This window comes from Bidens hawaiensis, unplaced genomic scaffold, assembly GCF_021521415.1.
Source record: "Bidens hawaiensis isolate Kalapana, Puna unplaced genomic scaffold, B.hawaiensis_p1.1 tig00041751_1, whole genome shotgun sequence".
Lineage (NCBI taxonomy): Eukaryota > Viridiplantae > Streptophyta > Magnoliopsida > Asterales > Asteraceae > Bidens > Bidens hawaiensis.
The window spans coordinates 136,925-145,804 of record NW_027505739.1 but is presented as its reverse complement, the minus strand read 5'-3'; the positions used below and the strand labels follow the sequence as shown (position 1 = coordinate 145,804).

Sequence of the window (8,880 nt, the reverse complement as noted above, 5' to 3'; positions counted from 1 at the left end):
GAAAATCAACTACAGTCGTCCCTCCTGGTTGAGCATGGGAAGATTATAGATGCTATGAAGGCGTTCTTGGCATCTCAGGGGGAGACAGGCTGTAGAGGCGACGAGTTAAGGACTAAGAAGAGAAACGACAGAGACGATGATCCCAATGCACCGAAAGGTGCAGGTGGTGAGTTGCCAAGAACTACTCAAGCTCTTGGGACTTCCACAGCTCAGGGGGAGTCTGCAGGTGCAGTTGGTGGTGATGAGGTGGTGATGGTTGATGATGAAGATGATGTGATTGATGCGTTGAGAGAGTTAGATGAGGACATGCTAGATGATGATGTGCTGCCGTGTGAGGAGATTGAGAAGATTGGCGCACAGATTGTGATTGAAGATGGGATAGAAGAGGGGGAGATAGTAGAAGAAGACGTTGAACACGAGATCCCAGATGTTGAGAAAGCCGACATGGGTACTGAGATGGATGAGACTGAGTGGGAGGAGCAGCCTAGGTGGAAGGAAGGCTGTGCTCATTGGTTTATTAAGACCAAGAAGCCTGCTGTTCCAGCCATATTCAAGAAGAGTTATAACATCAAAGGCTATGCTGAGTCGAAGAAGGGAATTATCTGTTGGATATATGATGAACAGATAAAGTTGTTTGTGGTGAAGCGTTATGATGGTATTCAATACTTCAAAAGAACCCTGAGATCTCTCAATACGTTGCCGGAATGTGAGGTGAAGGATTTGGCCAGGTTGGGCCTGATAAATAGAAGTGACGACAACATGGCAAGAGTGATTGGGAAGATCGTGTGGAAAGAAAGCATAAAAGAGAAGAAGTTTGAATTATTAAAGCCACAGAAGGGAAAGCTCGTGACAGATACAGAAAGGGGAATGAGAGCAGATGGCAAGCCATGGATGGTGATGAAGTACAAACTGATCCGATGCATCAAGGAGGTTCCAATGAAGACTATGCCTCAAGATGTGTTGAAGAATCTCAAATGGTGGTATGTTGATTGTCAGACTGCTGAAGCCGTGATGGAAGACGAAGACGAACAGGAAGTGCTGAGGGTGTATGATCCGATGCATCTTGTTAACTTATCGAAAGCTGATCTGCAAGTGTTGAATGAAATGAAGATATTCTATATTCCTGCTTGGAAGGATGAAGCAAGGAAATATCAACGAGTAGTCACGGTATGTGTTAGAGAAGGAGTGCATGCGTGAAGATACAGGATTACAAGACAAGAGCTTAAAGATCAAGATATGAAGCTACTGCCAAGGGGGAGTCTGTTGGTGCATAAATGTCAGTAGTTCATAGTCTAGTGTCTGTAATCGAGTCTGTAATGTTATTTATGTTTTTGTACAAGCGAAGTTGTCAACAAGTTCGCCTAGGCGAACTTGTTGAACAAGCGAAGTTATGGACAACTTCGCCTGAACATATCAGGCGAAGTTGTCGTGTATTTATATTGATAGGTTACGGCAGGTTTAGGTTAATCAGTTAGTGAGTTGTTCAGTGAATCGAGTTTGTTCAGTAACGTGTGTTTTGTAACAGTGATATTTACATCACGTGAGTTCGGTTATAACATATAACGTGTTTCGTGTATTCGTGTGTTTGTGTTCTATACTCGTAACGATCTACGCAGGGATTCCGCACCTGAGTAGACCGCGATATCTCGTGCGATCCGTCCAGGGAACCTACAACCAACCACGTACATGGACGATTCATTTCAACCAAAAGGATAGAATTTCACGCAACGATGAGAAATAAAAAAGAAAGGACAAACCCTATTAAAAGAGCAAACTATTAAGTCTAATATCTATCTTCCCTCGCTCGCGCGAGACAAGACACACATTAGACTGGGGGGGCTTGAAGAGGTATGCACCCGCCTTAACATCGAGCGGGGTGGGTCAACCCACAAAATATAGACAAGAGGCTTGAAATCAAGACGTCATGAAGGCACAAAGCCAAAACCTATGCGCATGGCGCATATCACATGCTCACGCATATCACATCTGCGCGTGGCGCATCTGCGCGTGGCGCATATCACATATGCTCACGCATATTACATATGCTTGCACATATCACATCTGCGCATGAAACATCTGCGCGTGAGAATAAAGAGAATACCTCACGCATCCTCAGGATAGGCGCATAGCACACATGCACGTAATCAACCTCGTCCTTATCCAAATCAGGATAAGGACAACCCTGATTGTGCTCATCAAACAACCTTTCAGAAGGTATCCTTTAAGGAATAAAGAATATGCTGATGTTGACAGCTGCCAATGAAAGGTGGACAACTCAGCAAAACCTATGTGCTACCACGTGATTGCACATGGGTCAGGTGAAATACCTTGGTCAGAGAATAATCAATGAAAAAGCACCAGGTGTCCTAAGGACACGTGGCGCGAAGCAATAGGAGGAGGCCAAAAAGGCCCTAATGGGATCTGAGCCCAATCATTGGAAACCCTAGCACTATAAATACCACACCACCTCCACAAGGGGAGGTAAGCAAGAAAATACATTCTAAATCCTTACTCACTCTCAGATTATTATTATCTTCTCCTACAATCTCTTATTCTCACACCGGAGGGTTACCCCAAAGAGGACCCCTCTGTCCCTTTCTGAGGGGTAAGTTCACAGTGCTGCTCGTTTTGTAGGTGGAAGAATTCATACTCCGGAGAACCATCGGTGAAATAGCATACTCATACCCGAGGAAAGTTGATCGTCTACCAGTGAGCCGATCCACGTTTCTTCAGAAGCAATTCAGAGCTCTTGCAAAATGTTGGTATTGAAATAATCTTAAGGGTTCTTGATGAAGAAGATTGAGACGTGATATTCAGTCCCCGGGGACGTCTGTGATGCCTGAAACCAAGATACCGTAACGTATGAGTTATATTCACGAATTATGTGTGCTTTATTCGAACGGGTCATGGATAAAAAAATGGGAGTGTGCTATTTCTGGCTGACATGTTATATCATAATTCCTTAAAAGGTTGGAAGATTCAATACCTCTATGCTTTGCAATCTATTTTCAATGTAGGTTTCATGGGACAGAAGGAATTTTTTTTAGATAAATAAATGAAAGTTATGCCTGGACATGTAATTTAGTTCCATTTTCTTACGTAGTTTGGCAAACCAAATTTTAGATTCAAATCCAAGAATCATTGACGAATTCTCAGTCAATGAATATCCCGTTTGTCATAAATTTTGGTTTTTTTGAGTGAAAATATACATTTTATTTTTCAATAGAAAAGTGAGGGGAAGCTTTTTGACATTGTGTGTTTTGAGATACTATACAATCAATCGAAGGGACAATCAAAAGGGGAAAGGGGTTTCTTTTCTAATTTTGATAAGTTTAGTTAGAAAAAGGATTCAAAAGGGGATGCAAGTACAATAAACTAAAATTGAGTAATCCAACAAAAAAGGTAAAAATTTCTCCTATTGTGTATCGTTTTGGCGGCATGGCCGAGTGGTAAGGCGGGGGACTTCAAATCCTTTTTTCCCAGTTCAAATCCGGGTGCCGCCTCATCAGCAAACGAATGGAATCTCTTATTCTGTTCTGCTGATATAACTCAACCTAATTTTACCCAGCCAGAACAGAATAAGGGGACTGTTAATACTTAATACCTGGTTGATTCTAAACATCCGTTCTGGGGATTTTGTAAAAGATTGATAAAGGATTCCTTTATCAACCGCCATCTACCTCAGAGATTCCTCCCGAAACATTTTTCAAATACAAAAGTTCAGTATCTTCCCATGAATTAGTAAATTAGACAATATTCGTTTGCACAGAATAAAAAGTTGTGGCTCAATCTTCAGAAATTTTATCGGAAATCTGAAATACTTATACATACAAAAAAATGCGGGAGAGATAAAAAAGATGCAGGGTAATTTGTCTGCTTGGCTAGTTAAGCATGCGCTAATTCATAGATCTTTGGGCTTTGATTACCAAGGAATAGAGACTTTACAAATAAAACCCGGGGATTGGCATTCCATTTTTGTCATTTTATATGTATATGGTTACAATTATCTCCGCTCCCAATGCACCTATGATGTAGCACCGGGCTGACTATTAGCTAGTGTGTATCATCTTACTAGAATAGAGTATAGCGTGGATCAACCAGAAGAGGTATGCATAAAAGTATTTGCCCCGAGGAGGGATCCTAGAATTCCGTCTGTTTTCTGGGTTTGGAAAAGTGTGGATTTTCAAGAACGGGAATCTTATGATATGTTGGGAATCTCTTATGATAATCATCCACGTTTGAAACGTATCTTAATGCCTGAAAGTTGGATAGGATGGCCTTTACGTAAGGATTATATTGCTCCCAATTTTTATGAAATACAATATGCTCGTTGAATTATAAAAAACAAATCTTCACTTCTACAATTCTTACAATTCTATAGATTCAAGGTTCTATTCTAGATTAAACAGAGCAATTGAAGTCTCGTTTGTTTTATGGTTTTTATTTTTATTATGTATAGAATAAAAAAATATAATAAAAAATAAAATTAGGGATTCATTGGGATTCTCAAATTTGGAAAATACTTAATGAATATGTATTCATATCACTGAATTGGTATAGTAGAGACTCATACAAATTAATCATGTGTCAGGAACCAGATTTGAACTGGTGACACGAGGATTTTCAGTCCTCTGCTCTACCACTGAGCTATCCCGACTATTCCTGATGTCTCATCCTCATTTTCATTTTACTAGAGAACGTGGGTCTATGTCAATTGAACGGTATTACAAAGCCTCGTCCAGGTCCTATAATTTTTTAAAAGAACAACTTTGTAGGTCTCAATATGAATAAAAAGATTGATCGTGAATCATTCAAATGGGGATTCCTTGATCAAAGATGTTCATTTGTACATGTATCATATATGCCACATGTGACATGTAATACATTTCCGCTCAGATCCATTTGTATAAAGAGTCGTGAATGAGAAAGATAAGTACTTTTGAACCTCTAACGCAAAAAGTAGAAAAAGAATACAATAAAGAATTAGGGAGTCAAATTGGGGATAAAGGGACTTGAACCCTCATGATTTTTTAAATCGACGGATTTTCCTCTTACTATAAATTTCATTGTTGCCGGTATTGACATGTAGAACGGGACTTATTTTGACCCGAACCCGACTTCCCTTTTCCCAATATTTGCATGATTGCATCCATATAAAACTCCATTTTAGATAAAGTTGGACCTGCTGTAGACATCGCCACAGACAATGAACTTTGGGTAGCTTACTGTGTGTTATTTGAAAAATGTTGGAATTGAAATAATCTTTAGGTCTCCATTTGTAAAGTTGATTATATAAATTAGGCGAGCAAAACAGACATAGTATGATTGCAAGTTTAAAAGACGAAACAATATAAGCAAAATAATTGTTGGCTTTATTACTCGAGCTATAACAAAGCCAACAATTACTTTGCTTATATTGTTTCGTGTTTTAAACTTGCAATCATATATATATATATATATATATATATGTATTTAATTGTGTTTTTCTTATATTTATATCATTTATATAATATATGCATACTTTTATGACACAAAATTATAATTTTTAAGTAACACGAAAAATATAATCTGATGTAAGTCATAGTTTTTATTTATCTCTACAAGTAGTCGAATAAACTATACATGAAATGAAATGAGAGAGATAAACATGTCAAATAAAATTTAATTGTGTTACCTAAAACTTAAGCTAGAGTAATTCTAATTCATATGTATGTGTAATTCATGTCTCAGAATGGTTCTTCCATGTTGTAGTCCAGTTGTCATGATACATGGGTTATTATCTAGCCAAAAACGAATAGTTTTACCGTTTCCCACCGTGGCTCTGTAATTTAAATATAAAGGAGAATCTCCCACTGAAAGTTATCAATGCTTTTCACTGAAGATTTTCAATTACCTCCCATTTGAGAACTAACGGGTAAAGAAAAATTATGAGATCGAGCTTTATGAGTAAATATGAACAAAAAATATGTTCGTGTTCCTTTAAGTTCGTTTGTTAACAATATAAACAAACAGTTCATGAACATAAATAAAAGAATATATTAGAGCTAATGAAATGTACACATGAACAAAAATACGTTGGGCCAAAAAGTTATTAAAATTAGATAATTGTGATGTGCCTAAAATATTTAAATGAATATAATAACTAACAAAATCGAACAAATTTAAAGGAACATAACCAACAATGTAAGGTAGCGTTTGGTATACAGGAATGGAGGATGGAATGGAATGACCCATTGTGAGGGAATGAAAAATAGTGTTGACCAAAGGAATTGAATGACCCATTACCTAGTCCATTCAATTCCCTCTAAAATACCCCAATTTCATTCCATCCATACGTCATGTTTTTTTTACATTCTATTCCCTCCTTCACCCTACATCACCTCCACCACCCTCCCAACACCACCACCACCCACCACCACCACTAACCACGACCGCCACTGCCACCAGCCACCACCATCGCCGTCCACCGCTGCCACCACCCACCTCCACCAACCATCGCCATCGGTGCCAGGCACCTAGCACCGCCAGCCGCCCGCCGCATATATCAACCATCACCCCACCATCACAGATGCCGCCCACGTCACCGCTGCCCACCACCGCCGCCACTTCCACCAATCACCACCATCGGCATCCACCGCCCCCACCACCCACCTCCACAAACCATCGCCATCAGTGCCAGCCACCCACCACCTCCAACCGCCCGACTTATCCATCAATCATCGCCCCACCATCACACACGCCGCCTACCGTCACCGCTGCCCACCACCACCTCCACTGTTACTGCCACCACCACCTCCACCGTTACCGCCAGCGCTCCCACCACCACCACTCACTACCATTTTAATTTTATTTTTTTATTTTTTTCTTACCTACCAACAATACAAAGTAATGATTCATTTCATTCCCATGTGGTAACCAAACATTTCATTGGAATGGTAATAACCCATTCCATTCATTTGTCCATTCCATTACCATGTCCATTCCATTCCGTCGTCCATTCCATTACCCCATACCAAACAGACCCTAAATGACTCCTCCTGAATTTGCATTGTGGTTGTTTGTTGTTGGTGTTCACTTGCTCAAGAAGTGTGCACGGGAAATTAAAGAGGATAATTTTTATTAAAAAAATAAAAACAAGTGCTAATAATAATCAGATTCCTATGTCAACTCTACCAATGTGACACCTTTAAGTTCGTGTGTGTTTAGAGATGTATGATAGAAATAATCAAATATTGTTTGTGTACTATATGCAAAGAAAACATACATGTTTTTGGTTCCAGTTTCTTTATTATGCAAATGTGGGGACGGACGCCGTTGAGATGGTATGGACAGAAATTCTATATTCCGGATGGCGGGTTACTACAAGACCCGACAGCGATTTGAAGGGTGTGATTCCTATACGAAAAGATGTTACTTCACAGTATACTACCAGCAACATCAAGACAGAGTTATGATTATAACTTGTGAGTGATTTAGTATCCTCTTTTGTGTAAATTAACATGTTTTCTTATTCAAATGGGAATTTGTTGTGCTTTCTTTCTTATAATATTATAATTTCTACAGAAATTCAGTATGGTAAATTGGCATTGTAGGAGTGTTTAATAAAAAAGAGTGTCATGCCCTATACGGCGTGTCACACCCCGACCAAAGGCGGCGGAACATGCCGGGGTGCAACATGATTGGACAAATACATAAGACACTATTTAAAGTGACAATATTTAATCAACTCATTTTATTTCAACAAATCAATAAACAACACATCTTGTCCACACAAACAAGTTGAATACAAGTAGCAATTATATTGTTCGTTTTACTAATATCCTAATAGTTTTGGTAACGTTCTCGTCAAGTTCTCGAGTCAACAAAAGTCAAACCTGTAACATTTCATAAAATAAAGTTTGTCAACACAAAGGTTGGTGAGCAATTCATAAGTTTGAGCATATAAGTATATAGTAATAAAAGGCCACAAAACTTGTGTACAAAACAATAAATAAAAGCTATAAACTTGGATAAAATAGTTATCGCTAAACAAGTTAGCGACACCTAGCTATAAGGGGATGTCAAATAGTCTAGGATTTTATTGACAATTGCTAAACACATTAGCACCACCTAGCTACAAGGGGTTGCCAAGTAGTCTAGGATTTTATAGTTATCGTTAATTGCATTACGTTAACGACACCTTGCCATAAGGGGTTGCCAAATGGTCTAGGATTTATAGTTCCACCATCCAAAAGCGATAAACACATAAGCATGTAAGCATAGAACACCAAATCGAACAATTATTCAAGTAAGGTATACAATCACGTTTGTGGGTTTAAGATTCAAGTAAATAAAGCATTTAGTTTGGTAAGTATGAAATGTTACCCCAAAACGGAAGATGGAAAAAGGGGCATGAAAGTACTCTCCTCGATTGATGAATTGAGAAATAAATAGATAAATAAATGAAGCTCGAACGGTAAACGAACAGATCCGACTTGAAACGATAAACACCTTAGCTAAAATAAATAATGTAATATATATTAATGAACTTGAAACCACAATGAAACTATATTGGAAACATTGAACGAGGAGGTTTGGTTGTAAATCGGATTACCGGTTAATTTGTTAATGATTAGGGACTCGTACTTAATTGATAATTTAAATTAAAATAATATTATTTTATTGGGCTTTTAAATAACTAACCCAATATTAAAAGGAAACAAGACGGGTTTAAATCAAGAGTTCGGTTTTTTTATACAAAATGAATTTATAATAAAGCTTATAATAATATTATTAATAATAAGAATATAAATGATAATAATGATTATATATATATATATATATATATATAAGATAGAGATGATAATAATACATAGTAATACTACCAAATAAGAATTGTTG

The 8,880-nt window shown here is 38.1% G+C and overlaps 1 non-coding gene across 1 annotated transcript; it reads right to left on the bottom strand.

Annotated features, from left to right (window-relative positions):
* Positions 1-4,585: 4,585 nt before the first annotated feature.
* TRNAF-GAA (transfer RNA phenylalanine (anticodon GAA)) lies at positions 4,586-4,657 on the bottom strand. Its single transcript has one exon. It is a non-coding gene; the product is annotated as a tRNA-Phe (tRNA).
* Positions 4,658-8,880: the final 4,223 nt, after the last annotated feature.